The following is a 21671-nucleotide window of genomic DNA, read 5'->3' as shown; positions in this document are numbered from 1 at the left end:
GACATTTTTTTCTTCTCCTATATCCATTAACTTGATAGTGCAGCTGGATACACTGTGGAGAAATGGAAAGAAAAACAAATCTGGTTTAGTAGAGTTGCTGTTCGTCATGAGCTCTGATGAAGATGGTTGTGGTACTGAATGCACTTGTTGTATTAATGTATTAATACATTAATTAAATGTATTCCCTGTCCACTGAACTCCTTTCCCCTGCCATTAAATCAGTTAACAGATAAGCAGCAGTCCCAGATGCTCAGATTCCCATCTACCTCTGAGAATGTTGTGTTTGGTGGGGTTTGGGGGGGGTTTGGTTTTGTTTTTGGTGTTTTTTTTGGTGCTTTGCCTTTGCACATATGGAAGATTAAAACTGGCATATCCTGGGTACTGGGCAGCCATATGACTTTGGATACTTTCTGAAGAATGTGTCTGTTTGTGGGACCATGCCTTGAAGATGGTGCCCAGCTGATGGCAGTTTGGGTTGGGACGAGCTCATTAGTTGGCATCAGCTGAATTTAAAGGCCAAACCAGAAGCAAAACCCGTATGCAGTTTGGAACCATTCAGTATGTCAGCGTCGCAGAATCACAGAATCATAGAATGGTTAGGCTTAGAAAGCACCTTAAGATCATTAAGTTCCAACCCCCCTGCCATGGGCAGGGACACCTCACACTAAACCATGTCATCCAAGGCTCTGTCCAACCTGGCCTTGAGCACAGTCAGGGATGGAGCATTCACAACCTCCCTGGTCAACCCATTCCAGTGCCCCACCACCTTTACAGGAAAGAATTTCCTCCTTATATCCAATCTAAACTTCCCCTGTTTAAGTTTTAACCCGTTACCCCTTGTCCTATCACTACAGTCCCTAATGAAGAGTCCCTCTCCAGCATCCCTATAGGCCTCCTTCAGATACTGGAAGGCTGCTATGAGGTCTCCACGCAGCCTTCTCTTCTCCAGGCTGAACAGCCCCAACTTTCTCAGCCTATCTTCATATGAGACGTGCTTCAGTCCCCTGATCATCCTCTTGGCCCTCCTTTGGACTTGTTCCAACAGTTCCATGTCCTTTTTATGCTGCGGACACCAGAACTGCACACAATACTCCAGGTGAGGTCTCACAAGAGCAGAGTAGAGGGGCAGGATCACCTCCTTCGACCTGCTGGTCACGCTCCTTTTGTTGCAGCCCAGGATACGGTTGGCTTTCTGGGCTGCAAGCGCACACTGAAGCTCATGTTCATTTTCTCATCAACCAACACCCCCAAGTCCTTCTCCGCAGGGCTGCTTTGAATCTCTTCTCTGCCCAACCTGTAGCTGTGCCTGGGATTGCCCCAACCCAGGTGTAGGACCTTGCACTTGGCATGGTTAAACTTCATGAGGTTGGCATGAGCCCACCTCACAAGTGTGTCAAGGTCCCTCTGGATGGCATTCCTTCCCTCCAGGGTATCAACCGAACCACACAGCTTGGTGTCATCGGCAAACTTGCTGAGGGCACACTCAATCCCACTGTCCATGTCAGCGACAAAGATGTTGAACAAGACCGGTCCCAACACCGATCCCTGAGGGACACCACTCGTTACTGGTCTCCAGCCGGACATTGAGCCATTGACCACAATTCTTTGTGTGTGGCCATCCAGCCAGTTCTTTATCCACCGAGTGGTCCATCCATCAAATTGATGTCTCTCTAATTTAGAGACAAGGATGTTGTGTGGGACAGTGTTGAACGCTTTACACAAGTCCAGGTAGATGGCATCAACTGCTCTACCCCTGTCCGTCAGTTCTGTAGCCCCATCATAGAAGGCCACCAAATTGGTCAGGCAGGATTTCCCCTTAGTGAAGCCAGGCTGGCTGTCACCAAGCACCTTGTTGTTTTTCATGTGCCTTAGCATGCCTTCCAGGAGAATCTGCTCCAAGATTTTGCCAGGCACAGAGGTCAGACTGACTGGTCTGTAATTCCCCGGGTCATCCATTTTCCCCTTCTTGAAAATGAGGTTATATTTCCCTTTCTCCAGTCATCAGGAACTTCACCTGACTGCCATGATTTCTCAAGTATGATGGTTAATGGCTTAGCAACTTCATTCACCAGCTCCTTCAGGACCTGCGAATGGATTTCCTCAGGTCCCATGGACTTGTGCACGTTCAGGTTCTTAAGATGGTCTCGAACCAGCTCCTCTCCTACAGTGGGCACAAGGTCTTCATTCTCACAGTCCCTGCATCTGTCTTCCAAGTCTTGGGTGGTGTGGTCAGAGCCTTTGCCAGTGAAGACTGAGGCAAAGAACTCGTTCAGAACCTCAGCCTTCTCCAAATCCTGTGTAGCCAGTTCTCCTGATAGCTTCCAGAGAGGGCCCACGTTGTTGCTAGTCTGTCTTTTGTTAGCAATGTAACTACAGAATCCCTTCCTGTTATCCTTTACATCCCTAGCTAAGTTTAATTCTAACTGGGCCTTAGCTTTCCTAACCTGGCCCCTAGCTTCCTGGACAACATCCCTGTACTCTTCCCATGCCACCTGTCCTTGCTTCCACTTATCATAAGCCTCTTTTTTTCAATTATACTTTCCTCAGCAGCTCCTTATCCATCCAAGGAGGTCTCCTGGCCCTCCTGCTGCACTTCCTTCTGGTTGGGATGCAACACTCCTGAGCTTGTAGCAGGTGGTCCTTGAATATCAACCAACAGTCTTGGGCCCTTCTGCCCTCTAGGGCTGTATCCCATGGAACCTTACTAAGCAGGTTCCTGAAGAGGCCAAAGTCTGCTCTTTTGAAGTCCAGGGCAGTGAGCTTGCTGCACGCCCTTCTCACTGTCCTGAGGATTTCAAATTCGACCATCTCTTGATTGCTTCAACCAAGGCTGCCCTGGAGCATCACCTTTCCAACCAGCCCTTCCCTGCTGGTGAACACGAGGTCAAGCATGGCACCTCTCCGTGTCGCCTCCTCTATTACTTGCAGAAGGAAGCTGTCGTTCCTTTCTTTCTTAATGTTAAGCACAATTATCTTATTTAATTTAACACAGCTAGCTTATTTAGAACTGGAAATTTGATACCTCTTCTATACCAGACTTGACATCCACCTCAGAAATATCTTTCAGGGAATAGCTTCTTCGTCAACCTCAGGACTACATTTCTGTTCCTGCCTGTTTTAGAACTGCTGTGTGTCAGGAGGTCAGTGTAAATAATGAAAATCTGTAGACTAGAATAATCCAACCTGACACAGACACCCTAAACCCACATTATAATTAGCATGCTGGTACTTAATTCCTTGCTAAAGCACATTGCTTCTCTCACTTGGGAGTGTAAAAGTGCTTATAAATCTAATTAAAATTCTTATTTGAAAAAAAGGTGATCTAGGCTTGGACTCACTTGGGCATTTAATCACTGAAATATAGAAGGATCTGTTCTTATAGGTAGGAAGAGATTGATAATAGCAGATAGTATGATAACATAATCAGAAAATCAATTTGTGGAATGATTTTATGAGAGTATTTTTGTTTACCTTGGCTAGCCTTAATTTTCTGACTTGAGAAATCAGCACTCTTTGAGCGCTCTTTGCTGAAAGATTGTTGCTGACCCTGCTGCTTTCTCTCAAGCTCACTCCCCAGCACATGGTTAGCAAAGTTATGTTTGCCTTTTACTCAGCAAAACGTTCAAAGTTGCAGCCTGTCTCTAATTCCCAAACACTTGCAGAAAAGCCAACCAAGTGACAACACACAGAGGTGGAGGGGGGGGAAAATCCCAGCATGAAAAATGGTCTTGGATGCAAATACTAAGAGGGCAGAAAGTGATAGTCTTCTACTGCTCAGCTTTCTTCTTACCTTTGCATTTTTACCTTTCCTTTTAAGGCATTTCCTTCTTTTTACTCGGCTCACTGACTTAAAAGGACGCCTTAGAAAGGTCAGTGTATTATAACTGAAGGCAGCCTTAGTTGAAGAGGAGGATTTACAATCAGGAACAGATAAAAAGATATATAAAATGATGTGAAACTTTTTCTGAAGTGGTTGTAATTTATACTTGAAAGGGTCATAATGACATTGCTTCTCTGCACTTATATCAGGTTTTTCATCTTAAGATCTCAAAGGGCTTTACGGAGTGACTTTAGTAGTAGTATAATCTCCTTCACCTTTAACGTGTTGCAATAGCAGATTAGGAGAAAAGTTGGGGGAGGGCATTAACAGAATCTACAATATTCTCTGTGATTTAGGCTGGCATGCTGTGTCGTATAAATGACATGCTCATCAGACCTCATCAGACTAGCTATAGCACATAGAAGATCATAGGTGCTGCCACAACCCTCACCTGGTAGAAAACATTCTGAAGGAGATGTAAAAATCTTCTATCACAATCTGGGCCAGAGATGCATGATGAAGCTGTGGGGGCATCATGTCTGAACTCACATAGCTAAAACATAAATGGCTAGCTGGGATCATAATGTCAATTAGCTGTCTAGACCCCCATGTACTTTCAAGGAATGGAACAGTCAGTTCTACCACACAGTTTCTGATCTGCTTTAGATGTTCCTGTTAGCACCATTAACTAAAAAGGTCAGGTAGATGTTTAAAGTCAGAAGAAATTATCTCCCTGCCCCCTGCCAAAAGCAAGGACTTTGTGATGTTAAGGCTGTGCTGAGAAAGGAACTTTTGATTTGGCTCTTTTGATTCTCAGGCGAAGACTCTAGTAAAAAGAGAGTACTAAAGTAATTCTGATTTTAATGAAAGTTTCCTGAACTGCTATGTTTACTGCTTGACTGCAGGTGGTCTTTATACATTGGGCATGCTGTGTGTTGTCTTAAACAGATAGATCCTACAGAGACTAAAGTGAAGAAATAATGTCTTTATGTCTCATGTTTGGACTACAGGAGCTAACTATATAGGTCTGTGAAAAGTCATGATGCTGAGTGTGTAAGCACATTTTATCAAAGCATCTTCAGGACTACACAGTTAAGCGGGTTTTTTGGTTGCTTTGTGGAAACAGAATCACCTACAGCACTGTTCTGTGTGTCACACAGAGTTTGGTGTTTTGGGTAACTTGTCCTATATGACACCAAAAGACTTTCCAGGAAATGGGGATGACAGCCTTAGTATATGGAAAATGAAAGGGCTGTGTTGAGCATACTTCATAAGCATTTCTTGGGGTCAGAGCAAGCATGGAACTGATCTGATTGGAATTGACAAAATACTTGGAATTGACAAAACATCAACAGAAAATAGATGGGAAATAATCCTGTCTGCCTTCTTCCACTTAGTGACACCTAATGTTGCTTCTGCTGGGATCCTCCAGTAGCTTTGAGGCAGCTGAAGACCTTATATAGATCAGGTATGCCCTAGAAATGTCTCCTTGCTTTCTTTGTAGATCAGAGCTTTATGATCTTTATAGTTGATAAGGAGTCTGCAGAACAAAAATCTAAACTCAAGTTTAGTATTCAAGCATATTCAAGTAGCCTAAAGTCGTGTTGCGTAAAACCTACTGTATTTACAATCTGCTGTCCTTTCAGTAACTCTTTCTGCATTGTATTATTATGTAGTTTTCTTGTTGAGAGAACAGCCTCACAGCCTTCTAAGCAAGATCCTAAAACTTGAATTCTTGCATGCATTTGCAGAAGCAGCAGGTACCAAGAAAGTAGCTGTTACATTGCTGCCACCAATTTCAGTGGCCCAGCAGGAATGGTCTTTAAAAGTAAAGCTAGACTTACAAGTGTTCCACATTCTAGCGGGAATATTCCTTACTACAGAATAAAACTTCTTTCTTAGAAGACTTAAGGCAAATAAATAACTCCTTGCCAAGGTAATGTCTGTTGCTCTTGGTTACTGGCCTCACTAGACCTTTCAGGAAAAACCTAATTTAGGCACAGGTGGAGTTGGGCCGTTTTAAGAGAGTATTTTGTAGGAAATGACTAAGCTGCACCATAGTCATTTCCAATCTTGGCAATTTAAAATCTTTTTCTCAGGTGAGGAAGTCAACAGCTCTCTGGGTTTCCCCTCCCTTTTGTCTACTTGTCCAAAGTTCTTTGACATGTTATTTTAACATCTGCAGAGAGAACTAAGCATCTACCCACCATCTGCTGGGGGAATAAAAACCTGATTCATAGCATGGCAAGACGCTCCTTCCACCAGTAAAACCTGTAAAATTTGCCCCAAATTCAGACACTGTTTAGAAGATTGAAATATTTGTGTTTAGTTTGTGTTCTCCATTTTCAGTTTTCACATACTTCTCCACAGCTTAGCCCTTTTGCCTGAAGAAATGTTTAAATTATCCAGCTCTTTTTTTTGGGAATGATCTCAGATTAGGAGGCATCCAGAAGAGGTTTCTTATGGAATTCAGGCAGCATTTACAGCCTGATTAATGCAGAAGTGGCTTACCCCTTCTGAGTCTTTCTGTAATGGCATTACAGTAGCACCTAGAGATCATAGCTCTGTCAGGTTGGTATTATACATACACTGCCCCTTTCCTAATTGAGTAGGTGCTCAAATTAGAGAGCTGAAATTTTATCTTTCTTCCTGTTCAGGTTTTGTTGTATCCCTCACTGTCTTGTTCTGAGCGTGGAAGCAGGCTGTCTTGGTCTGTACTTCCTGACCCTTTTTTATGTGGAGTAAAAGTAGAAGATTTTTGATATTAATAACATAATCACACTAACACTCTCTGGGCTTCAATAACTCCATGTGTTAAAAAGAAAGCAATGAGGAGGGGTAAAGGTCGGCACAGAGCTGGTGGTCTGGGAGGTTGGTGAATCCTGGTGATTGAGGTAGAATTTTGGGGAAGGTCACATGGCTCTAACCTGGGATACGCTAAAAGCAATCAGTTAATTGAATAACAAACTCAGTCAAGGCGGCAAGTGAATATATATTAGAAAGTTCATCAATTGAACGACATTTATTTTCTGGGTCCTTCTGAATTGCCTACTTTGTGAAATCCTGCTTTGAATTTGCAGGAATATTTGCTGTACAACCCTCCGGTTTCTTCCAGTGACTGCTAGTGATTTCATCTTACCCTGTATGAATTTTTAGTAATATACTGGGGGTTTTCTTTTTTTTTCCTGTTCTTCAGTTCAGACTGAACAACTTGGAGTGTAGGCTTCCCTAGATCTTCAGCCATATTATTCTCTTGTTTTTGCTGTTCCATCTCAGCTGTAAATTGCATTTTCAGTCTTTTGCTAGCAGTGGGATGAGCTTTTCTTGTCCCTCTTCTTCCCACCAGAAGTCTGGTTTCTCTTGTTTAATTTAATATCTTTTCCATTGGAGAGCGTTTATCAGTTTCTTAAGCATTCTGTTATATTTTATTTGCCTTATTGTCTGTCTCACTATTTAATAAGTCTGGCGCAGTGCCTTCCCAATGGAATTCCTATGCCTCCTCTGCGTACAAGGTTTTCAGCAGTTAGCGTGTGTTTTCTTGTTGGTTTCAGTTTGTTTGGGCCGATGGGTTCTTCCCTGCTGTTTGACTGGCACATTGCAGTGATGGCTCTGTCACTTTTCTCCAGCCTGGTTATGTGCTTGGTTGTCATATCCTTCCAGAGCTCCAACTATTTTCTAAATGTTCGTCTTGAAGATTTTCCAGTCTCCCCATTAGCTTTCTCGCAGGGATGCAAAGTGATTTTTCCCAAGGGCCTACTGAATTTTAGGCACTCCAGGCACACACACACACATATTTATTATAAAAGCCCTGTGATGTCAAAGACAATTCAATTGGTTGTGACAGGATGGCTTCAGGAGTCTCACTGCTCTGCTGCCGCAGCTGACCAAGAAATGGGCACTGAGGCAGACTGATAACTATCTTATGTGTGCCTGAGATGGGCTTAAATGCTGCTTTTTTTTGAAGTGGCACACAGAACATGAGCCTCTTTAACACCCTTGTGACAGCTGTTCCTAAACAAAGTGACTGTGTATAGAAACACACTATCATAGACCCACCTGAGCTCTGACTAATCGTAACCCCCACACCAAGAAGGAGGAACCAAGTTCTGCGTAGCAAAACCAGAAATGATAAGCAAGAAAACAAAAACTTCCCCAGCACCAAAATGTACATTCCTGTTCCTAAAGCATTTGCATGCCTGTTTCCCACCAGCATGCTATAAAGAGCAAGGTTTGGGAAGGCAAATGACAGGCAGAGATGATTATATGTTCTCCTCTGAAATCCATAGCAGAACCATATATCTTGAAATGCACAGTATATGAGTGTGATTTGTCTGGACCTGTGGCTCAGGTTTCCTGGAGTGAATCTGGCATCATGATCATCCAGGTTCTGCCACACATCATCACGTTCAAATCCTTACTTTGTGAATATGCAAAACAACAGAGTAAAGTCGCATGGAGAAGTGATGCTATTTGTCTGAAGTGGAGCCCTCTGTAGCCTGGGCAAGTCACTAACCTTCTGCCAAGGTGGTACAAGTCACATCTTGAGAGATGGATGTGCTGTTTGTGCAGTGAGTGTACTTACAAGTTCAGCTTTGCACGGTAGGTCAAAGCAAGGTGCTATATGTGGAGGACAGGGAGCATCTGTAAAGGCATCTTTTCTGAGGTTTTTTATTAACAAGTGAACGAATGCAGCTCCTTTGATCAGTTTATTTCCTGGGCTGATATTTCTTGTTCTTATAAGCCTTTGCACTTCTTGCTCTTCATTTCAGTGCCTAAATATTTCACTTTAATTTTCCACATAAAACTCCTAGGAGGTAAGGTTGTAGCTGCAACTGGGAAGCCTGGAGCTGCACCCAGCACTGCAGCTATCTTACGAATGTTTTCTGGGAGGGAAGGATCACCTCCTTCAATCTCCTCACAGTAGTGCTCCTAATTCAGCCCAAGATACCATTAACCTTCACTGGGCCATCACATTGTTCTGTTTTTTAAGGAAGGTTTTAGTGCATCGTATTTTTGCTCCTGAAATGTAAATGTTTATAGGTCTGTGCTCTTAACTAAAAGAACAGAGCAGCTTTTGACAAAAATGTTTTTCTCAGATTTAGTCAGCACATTTAAAGGAGTATTCTTAAAAACAGGGAAACTTTTAGGGAAATCTGGCAGAACTACTTCTGCTTTGTTTCTTAATTTTCCACTTCTGGATTTGCTGATGCTTTAATTTTGATAGTTCTGGATACTTCACAGTGTCTTAGTTTTCACTAGAAAAGGAATAGGAAAAATGTTTTTCAGGCATCTGTTTAAAATAATATAATGCTTTTTTCCCTCTTGCTGGGTAGCTAGAAATGTTATATAGCTACAGACTGCCAATGCCACTCCCTCTAGAGAACCTCTGTAATAGGTTTTGACTTCTTCCTTGCCTTAGCCTATTTGGATTTCAGTTTTCTATTGCATAGCTTTGTTTCTACAGTAATAGCAGGTAGCTTATTGGTGGAATTGTCTATATTTTTTTTTGTGGCTGCAAAGTAGACAACAGAACAAGGAGTTTCACTGCCAGGAAATTCCTCAATAATAGCTAGAAGTAATATAATTTTCTAGGTTATATAGGGTGGTAAACAGAAGTCTTCAAGAAGACGTCTAGATTGCATTGCTGTGGGGTATGAAAGACAGATTAAAACAGGTAGGAAATGGAAGACAGGGGATTCCTGCCAGATCAGGTATCTCTAAGAATGGAATTCGCCAGCCTGGGAAATCCATGGCTGCTTTATTCCAGTGTTAAATCTTTATGTTTGTGTTGTTGGGGGAAATGCACCTATATATCAATGAAGTAAACCTCAGTGATGTACTTCTGAAGACTGGATCATGCACAAGGTTCCTTTTTAACCAAACTTCAAGGTGAATGGCAGACATGAACCTCCTGTTCCTGAACTGTAAATTGAGCACATAAGTGAAAATGACCAAATTGAAGGTGAAAGGAGTCTTTGCAACACACTGCACTTCTGCTTTCCAATAGTGATTCAAACAAGGATCAGCACTGAACATGAGGGCAGAAAAAAAGAATACTTGGAAGTAAAATTTGGAATAAAGAGAGTTCCTTAGAGACAATGGAAAATCTCTATTGAAGGAAGGTACGGCTGATCAGAAAGGGAGGATAAAAAGAGGGACTTGACAAGACATAAACAATGGTTTCCAGGTGCCATGGTGGGGTGGCACAGGCAGCAGCTGTGCAAAGTGTTCCCAGGCAAAATCCTACCTCATGAATAGGGAGCAGAAAGGATATATATATATATATATATATATACACTTGAGCACTTGGCATCCCAGGCCACCCTTACTCCAGGAGGTCTCCTAAAAGACTGAAGTCAACAGGGAGCTGCTGAACTCCTCACAGCTAAAGAGGGTTTCACTTGTGTTTTGAGTGGAAATTTTGAGATGACTGTTAGGTAGAGGCTACTCATCTGTGCACCCTTGGAGCAGCATGAGCTGCCATGGACTTAACCTCTACTGAACATCATAAGCTAAAGCATTAAAAGCAAAACACCTGCATCCTGTTCTCACCTCTGCCTCTAAGTTGCTTCTTAATTTTGGTTAACTGACACAATTACAACTTCAAAGCTTGGCTTGCTTTTCTACATTGTATAAGATAGACCCTTTACAAAGCTTACTTCACTAAAGGTTGTACATGCAAAGGGATATTATTACATAGTGTGCAGTGGGTAGAAATAAGGTGGCTTAAAGTAATTTATTTGTATGTAAAGGCTTCATATGGGAGCTATTTTCAGTACTGATGTTAAGTAGGAGCTTCAAAATATATGGAGGTCTAGACTGATCTTTTTCTATAATTCTTTCATTTGATTTTACTCTATTGTCAGAATCTTGACAGGCTATCAGTACTCTGTCCAGATTTCTATGAAAAATAACTGTGACATACAAGCATGGAAAGCCTGCTGGGAGGTGGAGGGCAGAGGCAACAAATCTAAGTCTTTAAAATGTATGCACTGAATAATGCATTCCTATTGCATTGGGATTTCCACCCTTGTTTTAAAATTTCACTTTGTGATAAAAATTGCATCTAGCTGTAATACATTTAATACATTTTTAATAATAATAAAAAGTTTTTATAAGGGTATATGGAATAAAATAGCAGAGGGTTGTAGGATGATATTAACACATTATGTCTTTCATATTGTTTGTTGGAATTGCCACTTTTAATCATAACCATACATTTCCAAAGCCCTACTTGGTTTGAAATAATTTACTGTTGCAAAATCAGTCATGAAAGTTCCTTGACCTCAAAGTTTGTCAGTTTAGAGAATGGAAAAAAAACGCCTAGCAAACATAACTGTATCTAAATGTTTTATAATATAATAAATAAACTCTGTTAAACTCACAAGGGCAGATTCAAGAATATGTAAAGTCTATTTGTATAGCTATGACTGGATGCTTTGCACAGAGCAGGTTTGAGAGTGAATTTCAGTGATTTATTCAAATTGGTTCTCATTCAGTAAAAGTGGTGAAAATTTTTATGTATTCAAATCTGGGCATTGTAAAGAGAATTTTCATGCTCTGACATTTGTAGTAGTCACAGTGCATGACTGCCGTGTTAAAAAAGAAGCTTACTTTGTATAACAAGGACTTCACAATTTAATCTGCGTAGATTTTAAAGATTCGTTTTGAATCTTTTATTAAAGAAAAAAAATATTTTTCTTTAATAGAAGTCAGCTAGTAGTCATGGGTATCTGCACTGGATGCTCTCTTTTATAAAAAGTATGCCCACATGGTGCATAACCAAGACCAAAACTTAAGCTGACTCAAGGCTCACAATCTGACTACTGCTGAGCATGAAGATTTGTATTTCTTCACAGGTGGAAGATTCTAATTTCTTAAACTTAGTTTCCCATTAAGTTTCAATTTTGACAGGATTGGTTTTGAGGATGCAGTTGTCTGAACACATTTCAAAGGAAAAAGAATGAACTGCACTCAGAAGCACAAGTGTCTCATCAGTAAGAAGGTAAATTTGAGACACATGAGGACATAAATTTGAAGGGTGATAGTTATTGACAGTACTAGTCCTATCTGATCAAACTGACTGTTCTTCCCATAAATGCTCTTGGGTTTAATCTCCACTGGCAGCCCAGCATGTGGATTTTTTAGATGTGACTCTATTTGTCCAATGGTATCATAGGAATTGTTCCTTTATTGCTAAGTAGACTTGGGAAAAAATGAAAATGAGCATGCTCTAACACAATGAATTCTTCTGGCTTCAGCTTCTAATCAGGGCTTGGATTTGAGTGGTGTTTGCAAGCTGGTCGCATTCACACTTGCATGCATGTTGCTAGGGACAGGTAATCTTAATATGGTTTCCATCCCCTAATTTCTCTCTCATGTTTTTGCCTCCTCACTGTTTTGTGGAAACTCATTAATTTACTGCCTTTCAGTTCTCAACTGTATAAGAAGCTTGATGAAGATCTAAGCTCTGGAGCACTTGGATTTTAGAACTTGTGCCATCCCTATTTTTGACTAATCTTTTTAATACTCTTGCCTTCATTACAGCATCTGCTTTCAAGGCTTGGAAGGAGACAGTGCTTGGCACTGCATTTCAAATGCATAGAGTAAAAAAAATGTATAAATGATCTGTCATAGCTTGGATACTCTTATATTGGGGTGGGGAGAGTGAGGGGAGCACAGGGGAAAAAGGCTGTTCCATTGCATTTACCCATAACAGAGTTTGACAATGCACGCAGGAAAAGGACAGTTTAAAACTTGTATGCTTTAGTTACTTTTCTCCAGCCTCCTCATTTATCATTCCACTTAAATTTTTAAATATTTCATTGCATCTCAATAATATGTTTAAAATTCAGCTTGGCATGAAATGCATAAACTGTATTATTAATATCCCATTATTTTATGGTTATACAACAGCAGATTTGAATTGTCACTTTGAATTGTCACAGAGATAAGTCAAAGCAAAGATCTTAATAGGCTGCTTAGATCTGTATCTTCACTGAATGAAACAGTAATTTGGCAGTCTCTTCTGCTAAATGTAGTGAGATAGCTAGTTAGTGTGATATGCCCAGGCAAATATATTGTGTTGCAATGATGGAGACAATTCCCTGTGGCAATTACACTGGCAGTTGAGCTGATTCTTCTTGATACACTGATTCAGCGTGTTCTTAATGCTGAGGAAGGAAAATGTGTTTTAGAGGCTCCTAATGTGAATTCTAGGAATTGGGCTGAATATCGCTTGTCACCTAAGACAGTCTTCCCATATTCTTATGATATTTATTTTTTCTAATCCATTAAAGTGCCTTTACCATGGAAAGTATCTAGCTGAAAATTATATATAAATTGTACGCTATTGGTGACAATGCTTAGTATTCATAAAAAGCTCCATATATTTGATAGGGCATAGACCCCATACTTTATAAGGGCACCTAAGCTCCATTATTTAGCACTGGTGTTTTTGACAACCAAATATTTTTCCAGATGTCTCACCATCAGCCCTTCTGTACATCCAGAAAACAGCTACAATACATGTGTTGAGAAAGTGAGCATACTGTAATGCATTGGGTACTTTGAGCTCTCACAGGAACCACATACAAGAGGGACGTGTCTGTCTCATAATACACAATCGCTCTTTACCTCCAGGACTTTGGAGACTAAGGGACTGCAATATCTTGTACATGACCTTGCTTTTTATTTCAGGTGTTTGAATTAGATCACTATTTTGTTAATGTCTTCCAAAGAGAAAAAGTGCTGTTTATAAAAAAAAAAAAATAAAAAAATCCATGTTATAAATAAAGCAATGGTGTTATTAATGCCGTTAGGGAATATAATAATTTTTTCAGGTCAGGTAGAATTGCTTACAACAGTAATTCTTCAGACACTACTAAATAAAGCAAAATAAATAGAAAATACCACTGCTGGTCTTCTATTTTCTGCTCAAAAGAGGATGTTTATAGCATGACATTAGCACTTATCCGCCTCCTTTAGTTGCTGTCCATGTACGTCAGAAAAATCCAGCCTTCTAGACAGTGAAAGATAAAGATGGAAGGTGAAAAAGAAAGTTCTCTGTGCAAATAAAAGCCTTTTTTTTTCCCTGACTTATGTATTTTTTTCATTTACTTTGAGAAATATTTGTGTACTGTGTATGTTCCTGTATTTCAGTTGCTGTTCAAAATGTATTCAACACACGTTTTTATTTTAGAAGTACAGTTCTTCCAACAGTATTGGGAAAAAAGCAAATCCCTTAGGAGTAGGCATTACAGAAGACTTGTGACCGTCCTGGGAATAAAGCAGCAGTTAATACTTCAAATTAGAACTTGAACTTTAGTGAAACCAAAGGCTGTATTTCGAGAATTATAATATTGGAGAGAGGATGATGAATCTATGCTTATAAGCATTCATGTGTGACATAAGGAAAAATCTTACAGATACATACACAAAAAGAATGGTTTAATGTTCTGTTTCTCTTATTTCTTTTACTACTTGTGCTTTCACCAAACACTATCTCAGATCTCCCAAACACGATAATCATTTAAGTCTCGCTGTCAAATTAGGAGAACAGCAAGGCAGGGAGTAAGTATCATTAAAATGCTGCCTGTTAAAAGAAGCAATGTAAGCAGCCAGATGGTTGTACTCTAGTCTTATCTTAAGCAGTTGTCTTTGGAATTACAGACTTTTTGCTTGTAATATAAGTGCATGCTTTCAACCTCTTCAGATGGTAAAAATATTCAGTTCTACTGCTATACTGTGAAACACACTCAGCAATTGCATTTCTAAATTTTATTGCATGAAGGATAGTAGTGTTACTATTTTAACTGCCTTTGAAAGTGTCCTTAGGAGTCTCTTCTCGAGCAAAAGCCACTTTTTGTCAGTGTGTCTGTGGGACACCATTTTATGATTTGTTTTGTACAAAAGGGACAACTCTGTGCCTTGCTTCATGGTACAATCATCCATAAAGCCACCACTCAGCTTTTTCAAGGAAACCTGCACACTTTCAACCCTGGTGAAGTTCAGATGCATATCCTCATTTCACTCCTGAGGACTTCCCTATTCTCTGCTGGCAAGCTACTCCAGAAAGCAACATCAAAAAAGAAAGGTACAAAAGGACAAAGGAATGAACCCCTGTTCATGCATTCATTGCATTCATTTACCTTCAGTTTAAATACAGGATCTTATCCATCTCTGTAGATGTTATGTCTGTTTCCTTCTGCAGACTTCATTACAGAAGAATTTATGTTCAGCTGTTTTGCTGCCGGAAAGCACTCCTGAAATATTCTTGTGTTTTTTTTTGTGAAAGTTTCTTTTTCACTTTCAGCTGGCAAAGCAAGTGGTTTTTAATTTGGGGATTTCCTAAGATTTTGCCCAGGCTATCCACATACCTATGAAATACCAATGGTTTTGCAGTTCTGTGGCCCTATGGGACAGAGGGAGGTACAGCTACAGACATTATTGAGTTCACAAAGCGAATCTTAATCTGGCTAGAGCTTTCTGGTGGATGATCTCCCTGCTTACTCCTAAGTACTGGTTCATCCGATGCTAAATGTGATCCTGATTTTCTAGAGGCAAGGACTGTGAATGTACTACAGATGAGCCAGGACTATATGGAGCCACATGATACCTAAGTTACTTTTCTGTAAGAGACTGTGATTGAAGCTGCATCTATCTTTAATGTAGGGGTGGACCTGAGAAATGACACTTCCATGTTGTAGAGATCTTTTTCATTATGCAGGCATTTAATTAACAGTGTTTCCATAACTGTAAAAATGAGTGAAATCTGGTTTTCTGTGGTTTTGGTTTTTTTTTTTAATTTGATTTTGTCATCTGAGGAGTATAAACTCCCTTTGGAGATTTCCCTTAGTGGGAGCAGGTATGAGGAGTTTCTTTCTCTTATGGGAATTTTAAGGGTTTCTCTATTTTTCATGAATTTGGTAGGACCCACACTATCTTTCTGATATTGATCTTTCAAATTCATTTCAGTCAGCAGGCTCAGCGTTTATTGAGGGTGACAAATATGCAGAGGTTGGCACAAAAAAGAAGCACTGTCATAGTGGAAAAATCTAACAAGAAAGCTTGTGCAAACAGAACCTTTTCAAAGTCTTTTTTAAGTTTCATAATGTTAAAGATTTGGATGAGGGAGAGGAGAAAAGCTGATAGCCCACTGACAAGTTGAAAATGTCACGCAGCACAATATGCTAGAGTCAGCATACTTGCTGACTTGCGTACTTGTAGAGAATGTCTGATGTGTTCCTTTCCTAGGAAATGGCATTTTAAAAAGTCACTATTTTGCTTCTGCTGTTACCCTGGCCATTAAGCAAGTTCATTTAATTTATTTATGCCTTATTTATAGTGTTTTAGAAGATAAGTTGATGACCTATTGACTGCTTTGCATTTTAGCTGAGCACATAGATCTTTCCTAATGTCGGGGTATTCTAAGTATTTGAACTGCTTTTATAGGACCTGAATGTAAACTCCAACTTTGGGTTGTTTTTTTTTCAGTTGTTTTTTAAACATTAGGGCATGTATTTTCGGTATTTTTGCCCAATGAAGTTCTTAGGTATGTTTTCGGGATGTTGTATTCGTTATCTTACAAATGTAATAGTAATTAATAATAATCCAACAATTATGATGACCCTCAGCTTTCGGTGAACTGCAGCTATAAGAAATATGAACAAATGTATGTTAACTGGAAAGGAGGTTTTCTCAAGTCTGACTGTATATAGTTTGTCAAGGTAGTAGAAAATCAAATTTAATCTCTATATAATAAATTGAGCTGACATTCCACAAAAAGTGGCCTAGTAGTGACTTAGGCACTGACTCATTACAAAAGTGACTCAGTGACTGTTACCAATTTTCATTGGCAAAGAGCCCTCAGAACCTGATCTTTTACTTGGAATCACCACTGGTTTGGCCTGGCTGTTGAGTACATTTCAGTCTTGTTTCCTTCTCCTTTCTCAGCATAAAGTTTCTTCTGCTTTTATGCATAAGGGGAACAGCTTATATGCAAAGTTAGTTTAGTGATTTTCTTTTTTTATTGTTATTTTTTTTCTGTTCTCCCCCAAAACATCCTTTAAAATCCAGAGCTGGATGACTGGTGGCTCCAGGGCTATTGCTACATTGCAGCCTTCCCTTCAGATCTACAATGCCAGAAACTCACTGCTATTTCAGCTAGCGTCATACAGGGGCAAACATGAATTAAAGTACAGAGATATCTCCATTATATTGTGCATACAAACTATAAAAAGCCATTCTACAAATCTGGTTTTGCCATATGTATATTAGCTAAAAGGTTGCCCTGGGGCTCAGCTGCAGGCTTTTCCTCACTGTATTTTTATTATATGCTATTTTTTTCTGCAGAGGAGTTCTTTAAGGCCAGTATTTTCAAAAACTGATTTATTTGCCTACTATTTGGCTGTCCATCATAGGCCATCAGTGCTCTCTAGCTCTGAAATATCAGTCCCAATTAAATGCAAATTGCAACACCAAAAATATTAGTGACAGTTGAAATATAGGCTTTTAACTTTCCGGGACTCAGAGTTCAGACTCCTAATAGTTTAACATGAGTAAGAAGGCTTCTGTGTGTCAAGTGGGTATGAGTCTTCAATTTTGTAGTAGGTTTGGAAATGCCCGTGACTGCCAGCTTGCAGGGATGCATCAAAGTCTTCTGGGAAGTCACCTCAGTTTTCACAAAGTTTATGACCTTCAGCCACTGTGGGTTTTAGTCGTGAGAGTCCCAGATAATCTTACGTGACATTTTAGTAAAAACCGTGTCTGAAAAGAGCTTCCAAAACAGGAAGCAAATGTAATTGTGCAAAAGTAGCCAACTTGTGCTGCTTTTCTGATCTGGTTGGGAACTGGGGGAGATATTGTGTGATATTTCTTGTGGGCAATGCTAACTTGGCATGACATGGCATTGCACAACTGAACTTTAGATAGCTATGGTGAATAACATGGTCAATTTCAACTCCTCTTTATGATACTCGAATTTCTCAGGATGGTGTATAATTTTCTTAAATACACTTGTTATTCATACATACTATTTCATTCCAAGTGCTATTATTTATTCTACAGACTGAATAATAAAAAAAATTAAAAATAATATTTGGAATTCTAGCCACACTCCTCAGGCATGAGCCTGAGTATGTTATTTTCACTCTCTGAATGAATGAGCATAGCTTTTTATTACTTTTTTTTCCTCTTCCACTTGCAGAGTCCTCACAAATGAAATCCACACTCACATTCACCCTCTGATGTGCAACTTTACTGGCCTCAAGGCCTCTGGTAAGGAATTCTGGGAATTAGGTCACCCTGTGATGAATTGTCCTCTACACCATGTAAAATAACACCAGGCAGGTGGTGAGATTTATTGGTTATAAAGCTTTCATTAGCAAAGTAAACTTCATTTCTGCAAGGTGCTTCAATGCCTTGTGTGGGTGGCTCATTGTTTTCTCCTGCGTGGGACTTCGGAAATGTTACCCACCAGCAATGTGAAGCACTGTCATGTACCAAACCCACTGTGCTATATAACACACTGTTATATACATATATGATTAACTGCAGTTCCTTGCAAAAATACTTACCTTTTCCAGTTGTACTAATATGCTCTTATACATCTCTCCTTCTGCAGGATTGAAACACTTTACTGCCAAATGCTTCTTGTCTTTGATAACACTACTGAAATCTACTGAAGGAGGTTTTATGTTTTTACAGTGGTCATATGCACATTTTAAATGAAATCAAGGCAACCTCCAAACAAGATAGCAGAAAAAAACCCTTCTCAGTCTTCTTCTCTCCTCGGCCCCCCCTGGCCTTTGTAATACAATAAATTTGTCTTTATGTGGCTGCATCTTTAGCAGCACTCCTGAAATGACTTTTGGAAACAACATTCTCTGTAAATACTGCATTTGCCATCACAAGCCCTTGCCTCTGAGGAAGCTCATACAAAAAGCAGAGACTCATTGAAATCCTAAGGGGAGAAAATTCAAAAGGGGTTGGGTACAATCATTGTCTCCATTGTGCAATCACTGCTAATAAGAATTCAAGTTAAAATTCAAATGAATGCTTGCAGAAATGTTCACCCATCTCACACATTTTATATAAATATGAGATATATGTTATTTATATACACGATGTAAATAGCATCGGTTTCTTGGCTCTTTTAAAATGGCTCGAAGAAATGGAGTAATCGCTTCAGCTGATGAGGCTTTGCAACATGTAATTTACTATGGGTCCCATCACTTTTGAATGTGTTGAGATTATGTTTGATGTATTATTGAAAATGTAACTCCTTCATCTGAATTTCTTCTCAATCCTCAAACAATGAGAACAGTCGCAACAAAGAAGAGAGTGGGAAAAAGAGAGGGAATGAATGTCTTACAAAATAGAATAGCCATCTAATAAACATGCTGGTAAAGGAGTATTTGGATAGGCTGAAGTTGTCCTTTCTTCATTATACTTTTGTCTCCGTATATTTTTGTCTCTCTTGCCTTTTGTCTTCTGCTGTACCTTCCTAGAGGTTTATAGGTATTTTTATACATATATTACTGTTGAACTACTCAAGGGATTCATCTTCATGGAGAGTTATAACAGCCTCTTTTTTTACCCCCACTCAGCAGTGCAGCATCCACAGTGCAGATATCCTCAAGATGCTCTTTACCAACTCAGTGAATGCTGGGGAGAGGGGAGGTGAGTCTCTGCTGCTTTTTTTCTCCAGGTTATTCAGAAGGGAAGACTTTCTGGGGTCCCTTCATGTTATCTCCACATGGGTCAGTTTTGTTTTACTGAAAGTGTGTGTTAACCTGACCATGATGAATACTTCCCTTTATTACCTTTTACCACCTTGCTGAACTGGGTCAGCAATATTAAGTTACCCTTTTGCTAACAGCATTAGGACAGTTGTAAGAGCTGAACTGGGATTTATATCACTAAACAACATATGGTTTGTCTCATCATCTCTATGTTAGGGTTGACTGGGGAATTCCTTTCAGGATGTAAAGATGGGCACTTCTTAGCCCACTGCAGTTGGTGTCACAGCTGGCAAAAGCACCCCTGAGCTCAGGAGCAACATGATTTCACTCAGCAGAGTGCAAGTTACTTGCAGTTATTTTACGCTTATTTTTTTCTATCTGCCTTTTTGTCACTATTACCCTTAATAGGTACGAAGTTCCATCTTTTCCTCTGTGCTATAACATAATAAATAATTGTGAAAAGCTAGCAATTTTATGTTATTGCACTAATTTATTGCATGATGCTGTCATGAGCAACAGCATCGGCAAAACCTTTAAAGTAATATTTGAAAAGAGCACAAATGAAGGTTCAGGAATAGCTTCCTAATAGTGCACTTGAAAAAGAGTGATTTTCCAACCAACATCCCCTCCCTGACAGACCATTAATGGCCTAGCAATTTGCGGCAGGAGTACAGCTCTGAGAATGATTGTAGCTGCTCTTTTTCCTTTTTATTTTAAATTTGCCCAAGGAACAAAACCAAGAATGTTAAGGGAGAACCCAAAGGAAAATGGATATTTATTTTTCTTTCCCACAAAGCTAAACAAAGCCCCAAAGCATATGTTGATTTCAGACTGAGTGGGATGTTTTCCTTTCAATACACAATTAAATACCACATTTAATTTTCAGTTGTACCTAGCTGTTTTTAAATAGGTAAGATGTTAAAGCAAAATATGTTAAGAAATTAGTACAGCATTAAAATGCTCATCAAATGTGTTTGCTGCTAGCCCAAAGATGGTGATAAATTCCACCCAAAGTCCCAAGTGCTCTTTCTTGACATTGCATTTTCCCACAAATGTAATCCAGTCTTAATGGACAGAGGTGAAATTCTTGTCTTTAGTATTCTGCATAGGCTCAGACAAAACATTTGCTCTGCAAAGTCTATTCCCATTAGTTACCTTATTCTGTTTCCCTTCTTGGTCTCTGTTTTGTTTCACTCTTCTACAGCACGTTTCCTGGAAAACCACAGCGTGTATTTGTACTTCATAGAATCTAATTAACTTAAGCCATAGTAAAGTAAATGGCTGCAATTAGATATTTCAAGTCTCTACCATACTGGGTTTTTTGCTTGCATAAAATGTTGTTATTATTTTATACCATACAATGTATTAGCATCCATCCCAAGTTATAATTAGCTTTAAACAAAGAGACTTGGGGGAAAAAAATAAAAAGAAACTAAGAATCAGTGCACTGACTTGCAACCATATATCTTACTTATTTCTTCCCTTTTCTTTCCTAGTATAAGTACAACCATACTGTACTTCATGTGTTCAAGAAGGACTTTGAGATCTTCATGTTAAGACAGTCTTGTCTGAGCTTTTACATTTAGTCTACTTGCCTGTTGTACTTTTACCTCAGCTGGCAACTAAGCCTACACACCCAGTGGGATGGGGAAGAGAACCGAAAGAGTAAACTTGAGAAAACACGCGATTTGAGATAAAGACAGTGTAACAGGTAAAGCAAAGGCTATGCACACAAGCAAAGTAAAACAAGGAATTAGTTCCCTGCTTCCCATTGGCAGGCAGGTGTTCAGCCATCTCCAGGAGAGCAGGGCTAACAGTTACTTGAGAAGACAAGCACCACCACTCCCGGTGGCTGTTCCCTGTCCTTAATTCTCCAGCCTTATATACTGAGCATGATGTCATATGGTCTGGGATATCCCTTGGGTCAGCTGGGGTCAGCTGTCCCAGCTATGTACCCTCCCAACTTCTTGTGCATCCCCAGCCTGCTCACTGGTGGGGTGGAGTGAGAAGCAGAAAAGCCTTGACTCTGTGCAAGCACTGCTCATCAGTAACTAAAGCATCCCTGTGTTATCAGTACTGCTTCAGCACAAATCAAAACCACAGCCCCG

The 21671-nt window shown here is 39.8% G+C and overlaps 1 long non-coding RNA gene across 2 annotated transcripts in view; it reads left to right on the top strand.

Annotated features, from left to right (window-relative positions):
- Nucleotides 1–18627, top strand: part of LOC134157812 (uncharacterized) — an 88610-nt gene extending 69983 nt beyond the window's left edge. For both annotated transcript variants that reach the window (XR_009962479.1, XR_009962477.1), the window contains 2 exons: nucleotides 18027–18097; nucleotides 18444–18627. This is a non-coding gene — a long non-coding RNA (uncharacterized LOC134157812). The remainder of the gene's footprint in view (nucleotides 1–18026; nucleotides 18098–18443) is intronic.
- The last annotated feature ends 3044 nt before the right edge of the window (nucleotides 18628–21671 follow it).

This window comes from Pezoporus occidentalis, unplaced genomic scaffold (genome assembly GCF_034315485.1).
Source record: "Pezoporus occidentalis ecotype Australia unplaced genomic scaffold, CSIRO_AGI_Poc_V1 ctg120, whole genome shotgun sequence".
Taxonomy (NCBI): Eukaryota; Metazoa; Chordata; class Aves; order Psittaciformes; family Psittacidae; genus Pezoporus; species Pezoporus occidentalis.
The sequence above is the reverse complement of the archived record's forward strand: the minus strand, read 5'-3'. Positions and strand labels throughout refer to the sequence as shown.